Source organism: Bradysia coprophila, assembly GCF_014529535.1.
Source record: "Bradysia coprophila strain Holo2 chromosome X unlocalized genomic scaffold, BU_Bcop_v1 contig_12, whole genome shotgun sequence".
Lineage (NCBI taxonomy): Eukaryota > Metazoa > Arthropoda > Insecta > Diptera > Sciaridae > Bradysia > Bradysia coprophila.
The window spans coordinates 3070616-3092981 of NW_023503293.1; the positions used below are offsets into that span (position 1 = coordinate 3070616).

At 34.1% G+C, this 22366-nt stretch overlaps 1 protein-coding gene across 6 annotated transcripts in view; it reads right to left on the reverse strand.

The window, feature by feature from the left end:
- Nucleotides 1-22366, reverse strand: part of LOC119067239 (peripheral plasma membrane protein CASK) — a 273427-nt gene that overhangs the window by 190554 nt on the left and 60507 nt on the right. The gene's annotated exons all lie outside the window — the stretch shown is intronic.

Sequence of the window (22366 nt, forward strand, 5' to 3'; positions counted from 1 at the left end):
ATTAATCTGAAAATGGAGTAAATGGCCCCAGCTGATATCGGGCACATAATTTACGACACATAAGACCTAACATCCGCTCGGATTTCATATAGTTTTGCATATATTCAGCACCTAAAAATTCGTTCATGTACTTCGTATAATAACCTTCACAGAAGTCGGAAAAATCCTTGAAAATTCATTCTTTAGTTACGATAGTTACAGCGGACGTCAGTGAATTTTAAACAGAAATTTTTAGCTGGCCTTAATACGGTTTTACCACTCACGCACCCGTATAAACAAGTATAAGCAGTTTTGTATGTATGAGTCGGTCAGGTAAAAATCAGATGAAGAAAATTTCTATCTAAATTTCACTGACGCCCTTTATGCCGTGAGATACAAAATGCGATTGTTTTTCTTGGTAGAAGTTAAAACACATCTTTTGACAAAAACATCCAGTTTCGCGTGTTGCATACGACTTTTTAAACAACCACTTGTGGCATATGAGCTTTTGAATGCATTCATGAAACCAATTTTTTTTTCTCACACAACTTTTTGTCACTAAATGTTTTGCGTTTTTATCATGTGATGATAAAAAAGCGAAACAGCAATAAAAATACGCCTCATGGGTCATCAAAGCAACGCATGAAAAAGTTCACTTTTCACAATAATGTTGCATTAAAAAAATGCTTTAGTTTCCAAAGTTTTCTGCACATGATTTAATTTTTGCAAGTGGAGCCCATTCGTACTTGGCTGGACTACATTTTCACATGTTGCTAACAGAGTTTTTGTGAGTTCTTCTCTCGTGTTTTTTTTTTCTGTTTCCCTTTTCCACCATAATAAAGTAAAAATGCATTACGGACTTTATTGTTAACTTTTCTTTCGTTTTATGTTTTATGCAATTTCAAATTAAGTTTACTTCTTTAAGCTGTTAGCATAAAATGAAAAGTTTTTCCTTTGCGCGTGAAACTTTCAATTGTTAAAGTCTAATTACCTGCTTGTAACGTATAGTTTCTGGCAATGCAGCAGTAATGTGATATCTAGCGTTTTTCTCTTATTCTTTTTTCGTTTATTAAAAAACACTCATGTGAAAGGAAAGAATGTGTTGTGCATAATAAAACATTTGCGGATTTTTCGTTTTCTTATTGATTTTACCATTCAAAGCATCTAATATTTTCGAAGAGAATTTAAGCATTTAGGCTAGCAAATCCAATTGGGGTAACGTCGGGTAATATTAATAAATTTTCGGTTCATTTTTTTCTCTCCTTTTAAGTCGGAAAATCGAAATTCAATTTAATAGTTTCAAGCTCATATACTCATATCGAAAACTAATAAAAAGTATTAATTACTGCTGCTGCAGTTTCTGTATTTAAACGACTTCGTTCTTGCCTTTTAGCCGATATAAATAATTAAAAAAGTTTCTGCTGCTGCATCGGGGTTTCGACGGTATTTTTTTATTTATTTTTTTATTGTTGTTGTTGCTTTTGATAAAACTTGAATTCATTAATCAAAATGCATTGCAATTCAATGTGTTATCGATATAAAATGCGAATCGCAAAAAAGCACACCATAAACACTTTTATTATTCAGTGAGTGTGTGAAATTGGTTTCTTAAAATTTGTGCATTTATTCAGTATGCTGATTGAAACAAAAAAAAAACACAATTTTAATTTACAGCATGGAGTTACACTCATCAAGTGTTTTTTACGACTCAGTCACGTACAAATGCATCATAGAACTTGTACACCTGGTGCATGGGTGCACAAATATTCGTTCAATAGTAGCCTACCCTACACACAAAGTCAAAGTATGTATCAAACAGCCTCTATGAAGTCGATAGCCGTAGACAAAGTCGCAGAGACAATGCGACAAACAGAAAATTAGCGCATAATTTTTGAATTTTATAGAGATGACAGTGCTTCGGTGCACTCTTTGCCAACCGATTCATTTCCTTTATACCCGATTCATTACTTTACACCAATCTACTCTCATCGTATGCAGTAAAATACCACAAACTGTTTTCTCGCTATTGTTTTAAACAAAGATGTTAAACTGATGCATTTCCTGTAGTACGCGAAAGCCGCATTTGTCACAATTCATGTGAGAAGAAAATATAGCTATTTTGCTAACTAGTTAGTAAATGGGATGTACATCGTATGCGAAAAACCCCCATTTAGTAACGCGTTAGCAACAAAATTTTATGTACATCAGGGAGATTCTCACTTTTTACAAACATAAATTTACGCAAAAGCATCAGCATCAGCAAAATCAGAATGTGAACAGCACAACTCTCGAATGAGTACACCCATGCAGCCTTTCCTATACTAAACAACCACTTTATCCTAGGTCTTTTGTCTATCATGGTATCATGGTACAGTATAAATCTTATAATACAGAATCAAATCATATAAAAATATGACTAAGTTTCAAACAGAAACGTCGCAACGTCCCCTTTTATTATCTCAGCTAATTTCTCAAAGAGTTACCGCGTACATCATAACTTGAATGAAGAGATGCTACTAATTCCTCCATTACGTTTATTAAATTTTCCCGTTGCATAAAAGATGTAGTGTTCACTTGAATAAATTATTGAAATATTTCTCGTCATCATCAAGCCGGATTTAAATAAAAGTCAAATTCAATTTAATGGAACTGAAACATTTCGAAAGAGAGTAAACGAATGTGAAATGAAACTTTTGTGGATTTCAGTTGCTCGTTACCGAAAACAAATGGAAAAACACCTAATTGATGCTTTGCATGTCGGACTTTCCTTCACTTTATTTGTTGCATGTTGCATTGCTGGTTATCTCCGTATCTTTAGAAAATTTCTATTAAGTCGTAAAGTAGAATTTTCCACGGATATTCAGCACCATAAAACGAATACGCGAATGTCGTCGGCATGGGATATTCTGAACATTTTATTATTAAAAAAAACCAAATCCACTGACTCGTAATTTTTGAACTTTATTGTTGAGGTAGTGAAATTCTGACACTATACCATAACATACTTAAGGGGTAACAACCAACAAATTACCAACTACACATTTTACTTAGCTTATATTCATATCCGACAAATACCTTTTTAAATTCGAAATAAACACACAGAGAGCATTGCATTGTGTTCAAAGCAGAAAATGATCATGAAAACAGCAAAACAAAATACTTTCAAACTCCCGCAGACAAACAAAACAACGAAAAACCAGTCAAAAGATTTCTTGAATGTACACTACTGTGTGCACACAAAGCACCGAGCTTCACTGACATAGTGTGTGCTGTGCAGAGAATTTCTTTATATTTCATATGAAATTGAAGTAGATAACAAATGAAACGAAAATATAAAAAAGGGAAAAAATAGCGACTTTCCTACGGCGTCTTTGAACATTTTTAATCAAATGAAAAATCTAAAAATAACAAACCCCTATATATGAATTCCCAGGTAGCATTTGTATACCTTTTCGTTTAAACTTTAGGTATAGTGGCGACATTTTTTTTTATTATTATTTTCGAAGAGTCCAACGACAAGAGTCTAATAGAAACGTCAATATTAAATTTTGTAGGCTATCATCAAGAAAAATAACTGGTGATGTATCATGTTGGGGCTTTTTAATTTGATTTTTTTTTTTCAGAAAAACAACGTGCACAAATGATATACATTTGTCGCTTTGTATTACCAAAGTAAATAAAGGAAAACATTAATTTTCTTTCAAATAGGCATGCTAATCATGCTCATCATGCTAATTAAAAAAAAAAAACTTTTTTTTTCTCTCTCTTTACTTTAATCATTAAAAGGTGTAGTTAGTTAGCCGCCAATGGAACTGATTGACTTGTTTTCGTTATCATATTTTTTCAATCTCTTATTTTCAAATTAGCTGAAAATAAAACGTTTATTCTCTCAATTATATCAAGGAAGTGGAATGGCTACCTACGTAATCTTCCCTATAAAATCTTCATTTAATATATTCACAAAATTGAATTTTAATCTTCTTATTTTTTCCCCTGTTCAACTGTGTGAAAATGGAACGAGCAACAAAACACCCAAATATTATACCCATTTTACATTTTTGCAGAAAATAATTATTAATTTTTGCTTTTAATTTAACAAGAAAATGACTGGGGTGGTTTTTTTTTTGTAAAGTGGAAAAAAATTCTTTTCATTTTATTTATTTTGTGGACAAGCTTATCACTCAAGCCTTTGAACAGCCAACAGCGAATATTTTCGATTTGAATGGAAATTTCTATATACATTGAAAGTTGATGTCTCTACTTTTACATATAGACCAAGAGCCCATACACATGCATACTGGATGTGTTCGACGACTTTCATATGTGAGTGCACTAGGACAGCATATATTTCGACCGTCACACATTTTACAAAATCCAAATTGGTGTCAAAGTGAAGGTAATGGCGTCGAATAAAGAATGTAATCGAAAAATTAAATTTTCTGCGGCAGGTCTGACATGCACTGGCAACTCTTGATTTTAGGCATACGAACAAAAATTGCATTTTTCGATTGTATGCTTTATGCGGCTTCAATGTCTTCAATGTGTGACGGCTCAGACATAAACTAATGTCACCACCACTAAGAACTTTGTAGAGTTTCACACGTTTCAAACCATGAGACCTATGACGGACTGATATGCATGCAGGCTCTCGGTCTAGCAGCTCTTTGGCATCGTCATTAGCAATTACCTAAGCTATTTACTGTCAATGCATAGCACACAAAAAATAATATTGAAACCACATTGTTTTAGTAAAAGATGGTTTTATAGGAAAACAAAGTGGCAAAGCTGTACTGGAGCTTCGAATGCATCAAATTGTGACAGAGTCTTGTGAAAACCATTTTTCTATTACTTAATTCCCTTGACTGAAAGTCAGGGTCTTATGAAAGAAAATACCCTTAAATGTCCGTAACGCTAAGTTCACTTTGATATTTTGAAAATGTGCTCCATTGGCAAAAAACGATAAATACAGAACACGTCCGTACACTTGTGGACTCGATAACTCGAGTAATTCTTTACCGATTTGCAAAATTTTGGTTTTAATCGACGGAGAATGAAAATCATGAGGTTAAGTTCGTAGATGGGCAATATTGGAGTAATGAGATGGGAGTAATTCTCAAGAGATTTTTTACTTGTTACCGCGATAACTTCCATAATTCTTATCCGATTTTCAAAGATTTTGTCTTAATCGACGAAGATTGAAAATCTTAGGGCTGAGTTTGCAGATGGATAATGTTCGAACAACGAGATGGGAGAAATTCTACACAGACGCTTTCTCTTGTTACCGCGCGATAACTTGAGTAATTTTTACCCGATTTTCAAATTTTTTGTTTTAATTGACAGAGAATGATATTGGATTAGTGAGTTTGGAGTAATTGTAAACATAACTTGTTTACCACGACATTTTTGCAACGGATTTCCAGAAAAATTTCTTATTTGACGAGTAGTGAAATTCTGGATTTCTGGTCTAACAATTAAGAAGTACTTCCCAAAAGAGTTTTTGCTTGCTTGAGAAACCGATAGCTCGAGTAATTCTCAGAGGCTTCAAAAATCAATTTCGACCAGTAGCGTAATTCATGTGGTTAAACTCGAACATTGGAATTTAATTGGACTAGTAATCTGGGATATACGACAATTTTTGCGTGAAATCTGTATTTTTAAAAGAATTTTTTTCGTTCGTAAAATGTTTGAACGAGTGTGAACTTTGCGGCCAGAGCGAAGCGAGGGCCGTAATTCACACGAGTTATATTTTTTCAAGAGGTAGGCAGGAAATACGCCAAATTATACTCAGACGCTTTTCCTTGTTATCGTGATAACTTAAGTAATTTTTACCCGATTTTAAGTTCGTAGATGGATAATATTGGAGTAGTGAGGTTGGAGTATAATTGTAAACACAACTTGTTACCGCGACATTTTTGCAACGGATTTCCAGAAAAAAAAATTATTCGACGAGTAAGTGAATCTGGATTTCTGGTCGAACAATCTAGAAGTCTAGAACAATCTTGCTTGCTTGATAGCACGATAACTCGAGTAATTCTCAGAGGCTTCGAAAATCGCAGATTTGAAAATATTAAGTGTTTTCGACCAGTATCGTAATTCATGTGGTTAAATTCGAACATTGGACTTTATTGGACTGGTAATCTGCGATATACGACAATTTTTGCGTGAAATCGCGTTCTTAAAAGAAATTTTTCGTTCCTAAAGTGTTTGCACGAGTGTGAATTTTGCCAGAGCCGTAATTCACATGAGTTTTTTTTTCAAGAGGTAAGCAAGAAATGCGCCACCTGTTCAGCGCTTTTAGTAGACTATATAGGAGACTCAACTTAGGAGTAAGACATCGCTCGCTGGACCTTCAACTCATAGCTCTTTTTGTTTCTTCAGGAAATGAAATAAATATGAGTAAAATGAAGCATGTGATGACTGCTGTTTTCTGAATAAAAGAGACATCACCTTTTCATGTGACTTTAATTTTGTGATCTCAAACACACCACCTCATTTAAAAATGGTTAGAAAGCTAAGGCTGGAATTATAGAAAAAAAAAGCCAGTCAAGGGACCTGACCCACCCAAGAGGTGGGGCCTAGTTAATTCATATAAAAATGGTAAGCAAATTAGAGCAATGCTTACACTTAGCTATCATTTTCGGTTCTCTTCATACGAAAATTAAGGGATCTTGACGCATCGTAACATTGAATGGAAACAATCGGAGAAATTTAACATCTGCGCAGAAATAGAAAATAACAAACCTACAGCTGCCCTATTTAGTCATTTTTTTTCCTGATTCGATCTTTAAGCCACACCGAGTGTTTGAAGGTCTAGAAAACATACGTGATAATACCAGAAACTGCAGGAAAATGAGAAATCAAAGAAAGATTGTTATCATGCGTCAACAATGATCAACAGTGAGCCAAAAGATCTATAATTTTTACACAACGCAGCATGCGGCACTGCTTTTTGTAAAATTTTGCTTCGTTGAGTATTCGATTCGTATTCGTATTCGATACAAATACGTAATACGTAATTGAAAGATCTAGAGCATTTTACGACTGTTAATGGATAAACAAAAAATGTTAACTCGAAACATAATTTGAATCGATTATTTTAAGATCAAATTAATAATCTAAATTCAACGTTGCAATTTGAATCAAGTGAATGTGAAATTTCTTCGAGCTTTTTTTGTGTGCGGAATTCATTATTTTGTTCAGATTCAGTGAAATGATTTTTGTTTTTCAAATCAAATCTGAATAATCCGTTATATTAGTGGCAATGTTGTACATTTCACTGCGGCTAGAAAGAGTAGCCAGTTATTTCAAATCGAAATGAGAAACATGGCATGACGAATACACAGTACAACTAATGTCGAAAGTAGAAATCGAATTAAATGAAAATGGTGTTAGTAGCGTACGAATTTAAAACCGAAAATCTCTTTTGAAAGATTTAACGTTCCGACAGTACAGCTTGACGAATACAAAGCTTAATTGGTTGATTTATGGAAACATAGGTTTTCGTCCGATGGGAACTATTAGAGAGAGAATTGGTTTTTACATTTTCGATATCCAGTTTTAATTATCGGATACAGAGCTCTCCCCATTAGCTGTAAAACTGTAAAAGGAAAATCACATGAAAGCTGACAAAGTGACAACATCATTGAAACGAGAACATTTTCTTCTGTAAAAATTAAACACAAAAATTTCATACAAAACACTTCTATGCATATTGAATATGAATGTGTCACAACACAAGGCAAGGCAAGATATATATTTGCTGGTAAAAGGAATATTTCATATTGTGACATTCATTTGTACCGTTCGACAAGGAAAATCAAATGTGCGACTGGAATAAGAAATTCTCTGTTTCAAAACGATATCTAATGGGAGATTACAGCATAACTGATGTGAGCGGGTACTTAGTGGAGGTGAGAATGTACGAATTTATTAGTTGAAATGCAAAAAACCGTCTTTTTGTGGAAATCAGAACGATACGAATTTATTAGCTTAAGTTGCGTGCATCCACATAAAAGTATCTGAAGTGATTCACTGTAGAAGGAATTGGGATATAATAAATGTGACACCGATAATTGTACGTATAGTTTTCGTTAAAAAGAAAGGTATTTTTTTGAAGATTCCGCGATCTTCCAAGAAGTTGAGCAATTTTCAAACAGAACTTCGTTGATCCCAATCAATATTTTTTACTATTCGCTAATTTTTCGAGATCCTTTCATAACGAATAGTTTCTACAGTGCTTAGTGGCAAGCTGTGCGACTATCCTAGTGACATCTAGTGTACTAGGAACGAAATTAGTAGAATACCGGCGGCTTCTAACAATGCCTTGACCGGTAAGCCGTGTGACAGCTCTAACACAACTGCACCAGATTTTTGAACCGATTCAATCAGCTGTATTTGGTATATATACGTCTGACGATCGGTTTTTTTCTGTTGCGGTTGTGTTTCGAACCTTCGCACTCACAATCGTGTAGTGGAAAGCAAACGAGTTAACGCGACACAAACTGTTCAGTGTTCACTGGTTTGTACAAAAACCAATTTCTCAACATTGATGTAACGATAGGTGATGGAGACCAATAATAGACCTGCGATCCCATCATCTTTGTAAATTGAGACCTAGCTAACCCACTGTGTTACCATCAGTGAACGTGCCAACAGTTGACAACCGCGCTACGTTATGCTTATCGACGGTATAATAATTGGATGGCAAATTCGATTAGCTGCTCGTTACAATCTTCTGCAAAGTACGCAACATCTAAGGGTCGCTTACGAAATTAATTGTATGGCTAAGGAATCCATCATACAATTTTCAACGTAATCTAAGTTGGCATTCATTTGCTAAAAATGTAGATTCCAGACTGACCATAGAATTTAATTATGTACATTAAATTCAGCAATTCAACAGAATAAATATACCAAATCATAATAAGGATAAATCCTTCAGGATACACCACGCATAACTATATCTACATCCATTATGCTCTCATATTAAACAAAAGGTCTATTTCACTGATCCTACATACATTTCTATGTTCAGGGTTGTTACGGTAATCCACAATAATAGCCTTCTGAAAGGCATATAATAATTTATATTAATTTTATTCATCTCAACCACCCTTTCATTAACTCTGCATTCAGCACAAAACTGAAACAACGACCATATTATCATCAGCAACATAGGCCCGCGTGTTAATATGATTAAGTTTATTAATTTGTGATAAAAGTATTTCGTCGTATTTATATAAATGTATATAACGAGCTCAAACATAACCACCTCAAACATTTTTATCAATAAATTATGTTGTTTTATGAGAGAAAGAGGGTACTTTGAATCTGTCAACAGGGAAGATAAATAGTTTTTTTTTGCCGAACGTGTCCTTGTTCTGTCTGTGTATGTATATGAATATGTGCCAACGACGCGGAAACAAGAATAGCTAGGTGACATACCACACATCAAGTGCAAATACGTATAATGTTCAATTTGGATGATGGATTCCAATTCAATATCAAGTTTTTTATGATTTTGTGGAACATATGGTCATTGTAGGAAAGGCATTATTATGTCATTTTCCGGATAAAGTTTTGACATGGCAATATTTTTGACTCGGATGACGCACCAAGACTTATGAATTTTTCGTGCTAACGTATAAATGTTCATTTATTAAATCGAATAAGCGAAAAAGGACTGATCACAATGGCGCAGCCAATTGGACATTAGATATTTTTAATGTTACGCTTTGGCGAATGCCCATCAGAGGATCATATGAGTAAGTAAAGTAAGTACATTATGTAGCTCGGTATGTAGTGTGCTTGTGGACATGTAATTTAAAACGAAAAACTGATGCACAGGTGGGATACGAACTTACGATCTTCACCTTGCCGGTGATAATGTACCTGTAATTTTGTATTTGTCTTTCGAAATGTTCTTCGTCACGATAAAAAAAATGGAAAAGTTATGTTGAAAAGAAAAATTTAATTGAAAGTAAAACATTCGAAGTGCACACAAGTAATATGAGTCGTACCTGGTCCATGTTTTTGTCCTAACCTGATATTATCTTTATATTGATCTGACCAGAAAACTAACTTCAGAAGTCTGAATCAGGTCAGGTCGTTCTTCTAAAATAGCCTGACCTGACCTGAACTTACAAATGAACTGGTTTCCGAAATATTTATAAAGGGACAGATTCCGCCAATAACGGTATGTTGCGTTACAATTTTTAAGACTGAAAACTCTAGTTTCAAGAAAAAATCGTAGTTTCAGGCGTTAGACTGATCCTTCCTCTATTGCCTCAAAGTGTTACAAATTTGATCTGAGGTAACTGATCATACAAAACTATTGCAGAATTATGAGTTCCTATGAACTCTGGTGTGAAACCAACAAATTTTTAATTTTTATTAAGTGAAACATACTAGACATCAAAATCTGAAGTGAAAGCATTTTTGCTCATGTTGTCTACAGCTGGGCTTGAACTAGCAACCTCTGGTTTATAAATCCAGCGCCTATCCAACTCGACCAACGAGACGAGCAAAAATGAAGTCATTTCAGATGTTTATGTTAACGTTAAATGTGGCACATAAACATCTGAAATGACTTCATTTTTGCTCGTCTCGTTGGTCGAGTTGGATAGGCGCTGGATTTATAAACCAGAGGTTGCTAGTTCAAGCCCAGCTGTAGACAACATGAGCAAAAATGCTTTCACTTCAGATTTTTATGTCTAGTATGTTTCACTTAACAAAACTATTGCAATTGGCGGAGGTCTGCATTTTCAAACCCATATTCTACGCTATCCTTTTTTCTCCGCCAATAACGGATTTGTTCCATAGTTTTTCACGCTCTATCGTCTCCAGCAAGTTTTATTCGTTCACCATAGAAACTCAGGAGACCGCTGATAGACTTATGTGAGAGGACAACCAAAACTTTCGGGGATGGAAAGAGCCGGAAAAACTGTGGAAAAAATCCGTTATTTACGGAGAAAAGTTTTTTGATAGTGGAGACAGGCCGATGCTCTAAAGTTCCAATTCAAAAAAATATGCCCTTTATAAATTGTGCGGGTCTCGCCGCACCGTTTTGCCTTCATATTTCTTTGAAATATAAAAAAGAAGATCGTGGCTGTGTCCATAACGAGCATTTTTTTTTTCTTTCCTTGTCATTTAATTGTAAGGAATGAAGAATAAGAGTCGTTGGACCGTGAAAAATGAAATTCTTGCAGAGAAAATTGTTGTTCGTTAATCTCAAAAATGGCATTATCATGTAATAGACAGGCATCACCCTTAACAAAGTTATTTTGAAAAAAAGTATTTGAAAAAAGTACGACCAAGAATTTTTGTTTAAACTAGCTACCAGTACTTCAACGGATGATGAGAAAAAGCACTGAATTCAATCACTGCCATACTATACCCCATTGGCTCTTGAAAATGTTGATGCAGAAGCTCACACAAAATCGTTGAAGATATTTTGTATATATCAAAACATGTTTCAAGATTGAAATGTGTATAAACTGTACGAACGTCAGTCAAGTTTCGCTATCTTGTTGTATCTTTTAGGATTTTATTTAAAACATAGAGTCATTTGGTACGTGAAAGTTTAATCAAGTTGAGCCAGAAGAGAAAAAAAAAACTTTTGTCAATTTAACCTATCATCGTATAGATATAATGAAATTAAAGCCACAATGAAAGGGACATATTAAAAAAGGAACTTCATTACTGCTTCGATGAAGTGATGCCTACAAAGTATCAGAAACAGATAATATTTTATCAATAATATCATTCGATCCGTTACACAAACTGAATGGATAGCAAATTGGAACGTCAGAGATCAAAACCAAACAAAAAAATGTTAAATTTAAAAAATTTCATGCAACAGAGTATAACGATAGGGTATATCGAATTGACCGAAAAATGTCTGAAATATTATTCTCTTTCGGTTGGCTAAATCCTATGGTAAAACTAATAATCCATCAACCCCTAAAGGGCATACAAAAGCAGTGTGCTTTAAAACAAAAAAAAAGCTTCTTCAGTTTTCAGTTTCCTTTTTTAACGTTGAACAAATAGCCGTTAGCCATGGAAAACATAATTCAAATAAAGAAAAAAAAAACAACAACAACAAAGCTCTCTCAAAAATCCTTTATTTTTTCTGAGTGAAAAAAAGAACTAAATAGAAATAGGAAAGCTGAATGGTGTTGGTTGACTGATTGCAGGCGTCATTTATTACGACAACACTGTATACGGTAGGTTTACACAGGACTCATCTCAGTGTGCACCATTTTGAATAGTAAAAAAAGGACAAGATTGATGGTCATACATTATGCATTTATATGAAGACACTTTTGTTTTATTTTTATTTTTTTTTATTTTTTCGGTAAAGGATTTTTCTCCAGGATTTAATGGTTTGCATTCCATACATACACACTCCATTCCAAACAATGAACCGTTGCAAGTTTGCCGAACGCCACTTACAACTTTTTTCCCTCACACTATTCCTTCATCTGGCTCGCTATAATTAATGATAACTGCTGTGCAGTAGTTTTATAATGGGACCGCCTTTTTAATTAAGATACTATTTTCATACAATATATCGGATACTATTTTCATAAACAAACGGCATGTATACAAGAGACCGAGTATATTCGTTTCGTCGTGCAATGGATGGAAATTGCAATTCACTTCTTAAAAAAAATGTTCTTGGTTTGAGAACAGGGAGAAACTTAAGAAACTTCTTCTTCCACTTCTATTTTGAAAACTTTATTCAACGATAAAAGAATTAATTTTTCGCTCTATTTCACTCGATACCACACAAACAAACCCCTCGTTACTTTGTATCCGATTGAGTGAATGTAAACATTTGACAGTTTTTTTTGTTCCCATATGTTAGAGCAACGAAAAAGCGACCAAAGAAAGGAAAATTTAATGAAAATATCGAAAACCGTACTTTTCATAATTCATGCACATCTTTCGACGCATTCTTCGGCATTCAAAATCCATTACATAACTCGGGATGAAAAATAAAAAGTTTATTGACCTCGTCTTCAACAAAATACACACGGAAACCATACTTTTCAACTTTATATGTCACTATGCTCGCGGAAAATGAGTCATTACTTCATTCGAATGTTAATACTTCGTAATCGTCTTCCCATTGGCTTGAATTAATTGTATGGAACTACTTTACTATCTTTTCTAAGGTTTTAACATGTGCAGCAGTCGCAAGACCCTTAGAACTCAGTGACAAATTTTTGGTCAAGACGGTCAAGACATTCTTTAAATTCTTTTTTACATGAAGCCATGATGATCTATATTTGTGCACGTGATGAAAAAATGGCCTAAAGACTGTGTAGACCAAAAATATGGTTCTATTGAGCTTTCCAACAGGACAATCTGAAATTTTGTTCGCTGATGGTTCACGATGCATGACAATCAAGTTATACTTGTATTGCATTGGTTTTTGATCTGATAAAAACATGTCATTTCCATTCAACACCTATGTGTAAATGTCCGTGTAAAGTAACCGTGGAAATTAAATAGAAAAAGGAAAATGAAAAATGTTCCTATTACAAGTGCTGTTCACACACAAAAATCCTGATTGTATCAAAATGAATTGTTTTTCGAATGCAAACACCGTTGTATAACTGATAAAATATAAGAGAAACAACTTTCGATGTATGAACAGAATGAAAATTAAAAAGAAAACATCCGAATCGCATTGTTAAAAGATATTGAACGTTGTATAATAGATCGAACAATGGTTCGTCGAACATTATCTTAACGTTAAATTACATGCCCTGATATACACACACCCATAGATATAGTGGATGCACAGTCTCGCATCTAAAAGAGCATGAAAATCCTTTAAATAAAACAATTTTTATATCGACAAACAGAGATATTCAATTCGTTAAAATCCAGCATCCCAGTTTCATGCTATAAAATTCAAATAAATTTGTGCTTAAAAAAAGAGGTAAAACGGGAAGAAGAAAATTCGTCTTGTAAGCCAAAGTATTTGTATGGTATGGTACACCCTTCAATTCGATCCAATGCAAGGTAAAATGTTTTTAGCTATTGTTGTGATCCATAAAAAAAAAACCGTCAGAACAGTCGGAGCGTTTGCTTCGACTGAGCCCCGTACATCCCTTAATCCTATTTCGTCCGTAGCTATAATACGTCCCGTAGCCCTAATACGTCCGTAGCTCTAATACGTCCGTAGCCCTAATACGTCCGTAGCCCTAATACGTCTTCAACCCTCTTATGTGTCCGTTATCAAAATACTTCCACCCCTATTTCGTACTTGCAATTATTGCCTACCTAGCCCAAGAACGGCATGTGCAAATTTACTGAAAGTGTTCGTCTTAAAAATTGCGCATATCGCAATTACGAAAACCCGTACGAAGTACCTCTCAAATTAGCGGTATTCAATTACCTTTCAAATGAAATAAAAACTAGCAAAATCGGCCCTAGCCCAATGACCTAATTCCAGATTTTTTTCCACAACACGCTATTCGGTGTGCAAGTACTTGACAGATAAAACAAAAATAAGAGTAATCGGATGGATTTTACTTCATTTTTATCGATTTATATCGTTTTTATTAAAATCCAATATGGCCACCGGCAGCCATTTTGTTAGGACACCGGAAATAGTACGACCGTTTTGCATTCGTTAATACCTTTCAAACAAAAAAAAATCATGAAATTCGGTCAAAGTTTAATGGAGATATTGGGATTTGGTACAGTCAATACCTATCTAATAAAGCATAAAGCATCTGTTCAAATTTAGCTGACCTATGTGGGAAAACTGCTTGGCGCCCTTTGCCTGGTTCACACCAAGGGCTCTAACTCACGAGTCGGTCATCCGAATTTTCAAAACTTTTTTTTTGTATTAAAAATACCTTTCGTTTGACGTATCACTTATAACTCTAGCATTTAAATGTCCGGAGATATCATTGAAACCCTGCTTCTAATTCGACATGTTACAAACAGCATATTAAACCTATAAGCCCTCAGTACTTCGTCCGGGGCTAAAAATAAAGTGCAGCGATCAGGTCATTCGTTGGATTGGATACATTACTCATTGAATTTTTATTTTGTATGCTAACATGAGGACGAGAGCGAAAACCTCACGTGAATTGAATATTTAATTTTATTAGAAAGACATATATATTGACAGGACATATATATAAGTATATTTGCTCGGATATAATGGAGAATGGTTCATTTTGCAAAGGACATGTTCAATGAAATACTTGATATGTTTTCGTAGCGTCCATTGAATCGAATGTCTGTGTCACTTTTCTAACTTTTCAATACATTTCTCTAATAGATTTGTTTTGAATGATTTTGTGCTCAAGTTAATGACATTTTTTGTTGTTGTCGTAATTTTACGATTATTGAGCTTCAGTACATTTAAGCTTTATACCGCTGGGAATTAGCAATAGGTCAAAGTCTGGAACTAATAGCAGTATGTACAAGACAAATCGACTTACACGAGCAAAATATTTCTTTTTCAATTTTTTTAAGACGAATCGACAAAGTAAAAACAAAATTGATCCTGTGTGTGAAGTTTGCAGCCAACACTGAATGCAAGGACAGCAAGGAACAGGTTGGGTTCTTATAACTTCACCCCATGTACATGAATATTGTAATTTTTGCTTCACGCCCAAAAAGTAATTTGTAGAAAATTCTAAATAGAAAAAATTGTGGCGTTGTCGCCTATAACAGCCATTATTTACATACTATGAGGACAACAACTGAGGATGATACAAATTTTCTTTTGTTTTCCCTATCTTGAATGTGAAGATATTTTAGTATTACATATCTGTGTTGGGTTGATGCAATTAAGACAGATTTGGGTTGTAGCATGTGTGGATCGATTGTCATCCGACCAATGCGTAGTAAAAATAATTTCAGATATAAAATCTCACAATCTACATCAGTCACTCACCTACTCTTAGACCAGAAGTACAATCGAAAAAAAACGAATAAATCATTGTAATCTAATTCCTGTTTTATGACCTTACAAATTTTCTTATGGTTATTACCAACCAAGTTCTTCACTTATTAAGACATGTTGGCTTGGGTCCAATCCAAATTAGGCAAATGTTTGTGTTGATCCGTCTACAGTTGTACAATAGGTCGAAAAAACTGATACAATTTTTATTCCTCATCTTTCATTCCAACTCTAAACTACAGTATATATTTCAGCCGAATAACATTGTTAACCAACGTTTTCAAAGAACATCACCGAGTCACTTGAAACGAGTTGCTATGTAATATACACAACACATCCCTCAGGTGCATAAGTTACTGTAAATTGTGTACTTTTAATCCAATTTTACACAACACAAAACTTATCGCTTGACGGTGAAAGAAATTAAGACGCTGAAAGTTTTGTAATCAAATTGTTGGTTAGTTTAAAATTATTGAGTAAAGTACAATAATAATCAACTTGTACTATTAAATTAGAGCGCTATACGGAAAGCCGCTAATAGATTTTTGGATTTACCAATTAACTTAGTTAAAAGTCAATTGAATTATAAATAAAATGAAACTTTCCACCGAGTCAATACAAATAAATAACATAAAACACACACACTCTCTACCAGCCGACGTCAATTTATTTTGTCCTTGGATTAGCGAGAATATTTTCTTTACACACCAAAAACCAACCAACTGCATTTCCACATTGTAGATTACATTCATTTCTAGTCGGATCTCCACCAGCATTTATAAAACACTACTTGCATTGCTCATTAATTTTGTTTTTGCTCGTGAAAGTTCCTCCACATAATTTATATGTGAGGCGAAACGGATTACATTATAACGTAATCGCTGCGTTTAATTAATGATACAGTAGCAGGTGTTTTTGTTATTAAAAAATAATTCTATTATAACAATGTGCCCATTATACAAATCGGTGATACACAATAGTGTTGTAAAGACTTATAAAGACTCTGGTTTTGAGCTTCATTTTTCTTATCAGTGTAGGGGAAAAAAATCAAATGTTACAGCAAGTCTGCAAGGTATTCTTGTTTCATTTTGAAAGAAGATAAAATGGAATCAATAACAATCCTTTTACAGGGCAGAAGAATATTGCTTTGTTCACAGGAAATGTGACTTAAATTTAGGCATGAATTGCTGGTCCACTCATACAAGCAAAATTTCATACGGTATTACCATTACTCGGTTAGTTGGTTGATTTATTTGGATTAATCGAGATTTTTAAATATTTTGATTCCTTCCGGAACAGTTTCAACCAATCCAAATGAGGTGGTTGAAACTGTTCCGAAACAGTTGGAAGTACCTATACTAGATTTCCAGTTGAAAATGCTTGATCTCGTTTTATTAGACTTACTAACATACTGAATGCATTGAAGGCCATACCTGTTTGACCTGCTTTACGTATTTCTGGAAAAAGTGAATTATTTTCCACAAATACGTGAATTATGACACACATAGATGTTACGCAATGAATTAGTTTGTTGGAAATACAGTCGAGGAACTGTTCGACATTCATATTTGAAGGCATTAGGGAAAGCACATCTGCCACAAACGAAACGGGAATAATAGCCACACAAAACAGTTGATATTTTGGTAGATAAATTGAAATGTGAATAATTCAAAAATGTTTCGATTGAGGAGTCATCATTTCTTGACGTGATATTGAGCACAACTTACGGCGATGTTACCCTATGATGTTTTATAACAACATGCAGAGTGGTGGATTAATATTGTTTCGGCCAATGAACGGAATTTTGTGCTAAACATTCATCGAGATTAACAAGCAGTTTTGTCTGCTAAATGTTGAAAGCATTTAATGTTTCCTCCATGTTCGGCAACATGTTAAAATAATTTTTTTTTCTGTAAAATATCGTATCACTCTAAACAATTTTCTGATGTGAAAGCGCGGACAGAACAAATGAAAATTTAGTGGGCCAACGTGAATTCGAAAATGGAAATATTTATTTTAAAACTTATATTCTGTTGCTACCTGAAACATTCGGAGCATTATCAAACATAACTGGCATCACCATATTAAACTATTAAATACAGGAAAATATGAGACCGAATCAATTGCCGCAAAAAAAAAATCTGACAATATTTCAAATATCAGATAATATATACAAAGGGAAAATTTCCCGTGTTTTTGTTGGCATAGTAAAATCTGACTACAAACACAAGTCATAAATAATTATCGGTTTACTCGAATCACTGACTTCAATTTTACGGAGATAAAAAGTACCGACGGTATATTCGAGGGGGTAAACAACATTGACTGTCCCTGTCCCGGGTATTTTGTCTTTGCATCTATTTGCGTTCAATATTTCTACTATTAAACAGAAATTTTCCAAAAAAAAAAACAAAAAAAAAAACAAATTTGTTACCCTCATTACCGTCATCACATTTTCGCAGTTAGCCTGATTTTTATTAAATTTGCTGGCAAAATTCTTGCTTGTGTCAGTATTTCTTTTCCTCCGTCGAGTTGCTACCCCTCGGATACATTATATATTTTCGATTTTTATATTTATTTTCTATATCTTTTCGTGACATTTAATAGATTTTTTTCCCTGTACTCCGTTGTTGGTTTTGAATATTTTATATAATTCAACGTATTGTGATTTTTCTCCCCAAAAAAAATATAGAATAAAATACAAAAATATTAAATAATTTAAATACGAGAGTGAGATCAGATCGATCCCGATATGGGCTATTTTCGTTCGTTTCGCCGCTGCGAAAATGTTTTCCATTTCCCTCAACAAAAGGAAAAAAGGAAGGATTAAATGCCACAATGATTCATATAACACAATGCTGGCCAAGATCATTTCGGTGACATCTCAGATAATAAATAATCCTTTAGGAGATTAGATGATGTAATGACGAAGTCGTCGTTTTGAAAGTAGAAGAAATAAAAGAGTTACAATGTCAGTGTTACAAAGAACGTTGTCAATTTTATAAATGAACGAAACTTTTGCGTTGTTTTTGAAAGACTGCTGCTGTTAATTGAGTAGACTTAATGTAAGCGCAAATTAATGGATTTTGTCAATATCACAACACTTTACAGAGTGTCACCAGTTTAGATTCTAAATTTTTGAATCAGTTCATCATTCATTTGGATCAGATACCAATAAGCGGCAGTCGCCCTAACGTCGATACCTCTCCGTTTACTTGACAATATTGGAAAGGCAGGCGCGAATCCACCTCGCGACCGCACAGGTCAAAGGTCAGATTTTTTAATTTTTGTTCCTTATAAATACAATTTATCAAAATTTGGCCAGGTCAAATCATTTATAAATTCACCCTGAACAGTTGAACGGTCCTAATTTTTCTAGGTTCGCCACTGTGGAAATGGTGAGGAATTTTCATTGCTTGACAATAAACGGCAAGCAGTGTAAGTTCCAGGGTTTATTTTATTTTATTTAATGCTTCATAAACAGCTGGTAGCCCAATAAATATGTCAATTAGTTTAATCATAAGGGGATCAGGAACCACGAACCTGCTGTAGTACTCACATTACTATATATAAAACGAACAATTCTGGGATCTCGGGCTTCAACTAAAACAAACCGTAAAGTCTAAAAATACCCAATTTGTTCGTAAAACTGTTTTGAAGATTTGACGGCGACAGTGACCAATTAACTTGAACTAGGTGGATGTGAAGCTAAAACAAAGAAATTTTGGATTGAAAAAGCCCTAACAAACAGAAATTTATCGAGCTATAGCTAGTGTCTTGTGGAAACACTTCAAACGTACACACCCCTACAACACATGCCACTGCCACACAACACACGCGTTCTTGATTGTGTGGCTTTTCTGCACATTTGTTTTTCAATCTGAGATTTTTCGGCGTGATAAAAGTGTTTTTGTTGAATGTTATATATAATATAGGAGATTGTGTATAAAACAAAACAAAAAAATGTGTGTATGCTGTACGCTCTATCTATATACCATATGGGAAGTCGTAAATCACGCGAATAGAAATTATTTACACATGTAGATGAAGTGAGATACCAGCGTCTCAATGTCCAAAAATTAGAAAAATTCCATTTATTTATTACACGCAGCATTTTACGTGATTGAACAAGGCACGACTAGATCAATTTGTAGATTTGTAGATATTGATTTGGTTGGTTGGCTCTGAGGTTCTCGTACAATTTTACTTGGGAAAAAAATTACGAATAATTTTCCAAATATACAAAGCAGAGCCGTTTTGGTAAGAGAAATCATATAATTTAGCATAGTGGTTTGGGATTTTAGAAAGCTGCTGGCTACGCAGTTTAATTCGATGCCAAAAAAACGAAATTATTTCATCACCTAATTCACGAGTTTTCATAGATGACTTTAAATAACCTTTTGGAAAAGACTGGTCATCTGTTGTTGACAACGATGTAAAAAGCGATGACTGATGGATCTCTCTTATTAATCAAAAGGGTGAACCAAATTGTACTGAACAATAGAAGAAAAAAAGCAACAGAACTAGCAGCAGAGGACAAATTTATTTGATATTACGGTGGCAAATTTCAATTATATTATATTACACACACGATACATACCATGACTGGATAAATAATGTGCGATCGACATGAACTAACGTAAAATCTATTTCCACTATCAGCGGACGATAGCTAATAATATCACGTTGCTTTTCAAGTTAACTGTATGTAATAAACTGTTTCCGAGTAAAACAACATTTTACAAATCTGTCGTTCATGCAGGTTAAAGTAAATTGAACGCAACGTGAAATCAATTGCTTTAAAATCTATGTATCCCGTAACATCTTTTAGTAAAGGAAATGCTTTGCAAATGCCGCTAGTCGTCAACAAAATTCAGATTTTTCTTTAACTTGAATGATTTGAAAAACGGGTACACAGCAAGAATTTGCAGCATCCTGTCATTCTGTTTTGTAGTTCTCTGCAGCTCCATAACGAAATATTTAACGTGGACGCTAATGTGAAATAACTATAACTACAAAAGCTCACGTAAAATTGAAATGTCCTAATCTTGCTCTATTTTAAATGAAAACTCTGTGAACAAGTTTGCCATATGACGTAATAGGACATAGAGATTATCCCATCATATGCAAAAATAAGCTCGGCAACGGTAGCAAAAATTTAAATTTGGCATTGCATAAACACCAGTTCTAATAAACTCTTTGAAGCCCAATCTATTGCGTCACTTGATGCGTCGTGGCTTTAATTATTTTGCATGCACAGCGACACGTTAAAAATTTAGTTACGTAAATTTTGTCAATTTGCTTGTACCTAACGTGTGTAACCAATGTTAACCGTTTCGAATATTCGCAATTATCGTTTAAATACAGGACAGTATGCCCAATGCTCATACAATTCCAAAATTGTTCAACCATCAGTTAAAAGATTTCTCCGAAAGGATAATCATCTATCGTTGCTGAATGCATTGGCAATGTGTATCAGAAATTACATCATTTTCCAGAAGTAAGAACATTTAGAGATAAGAAAAGTGCAAGCGGTTGTACAGATGTACGGAAGAAATGAAAGTCTTTTCGGGGAACGAGTCGTTAGCAAATTCTTAGAATGTTAAAATGGCAACTGAAAATTACAACACTTTTTCTTGGTAAAGTCGCAAGGAGATTTTCAATTTCCAATTCGTATTTCTCATCGTTTTGGTACTCAACTAAACTTAGAGTAGGTAAGTATAGGAGATGGTAATTGAGGACAGTACAAGCAACGATTTATTTGAGTTTATGCATTTTTCTGTGCTTGTTTGATATAATTTAATACGAAATTCTTACTTGTAATTTGTTGACAATGCAGAATGAAGATTTTATTTTGAATAAAAACTTTTACTTAGAATTATATCAATTGCATGTAGGAGTACACTCTTTAGGAAATCATATCTTCCAGCATGTATAAATATATCAACCAGTGCCTGAATCAAATGCCAACAAAATACAAAATATTTAGCTTAACATACGTATTATTACGTAACTGTCTCGGGCACTTAGAGAAACGATAAAAGTTTTCCGAGAATAGAAGAAAGAAAAGAAACTTCTTGTCAAACATGGTAAGAAAAATGTTTTACCTATCGTCTTACAATCTTTTGCCGCACAAGTACTTCCATACACAGTTCCCTTAAAAAAAAAAGTTTCCACCATGCATTACTCCACTCATTTCCCTACAGACGCAGAAAATATTTACCAATGTATTTTATTAACTGTTCGTTGAAAAACATATCCCACAAACACACACATACACACAGACATACTTACTAGCACAACATAATCTCAATGAATGTTGTCGTAGATTACCTACATGGGTCTGACAGTAATTGTTATTTTATAATATGTTGCCTGAACGGTCATCTACGGTCTACGTAGTGTAATGACGAAGTAAAGCCATTTTGAAACTCGGGTCAGAATAGCAAAATT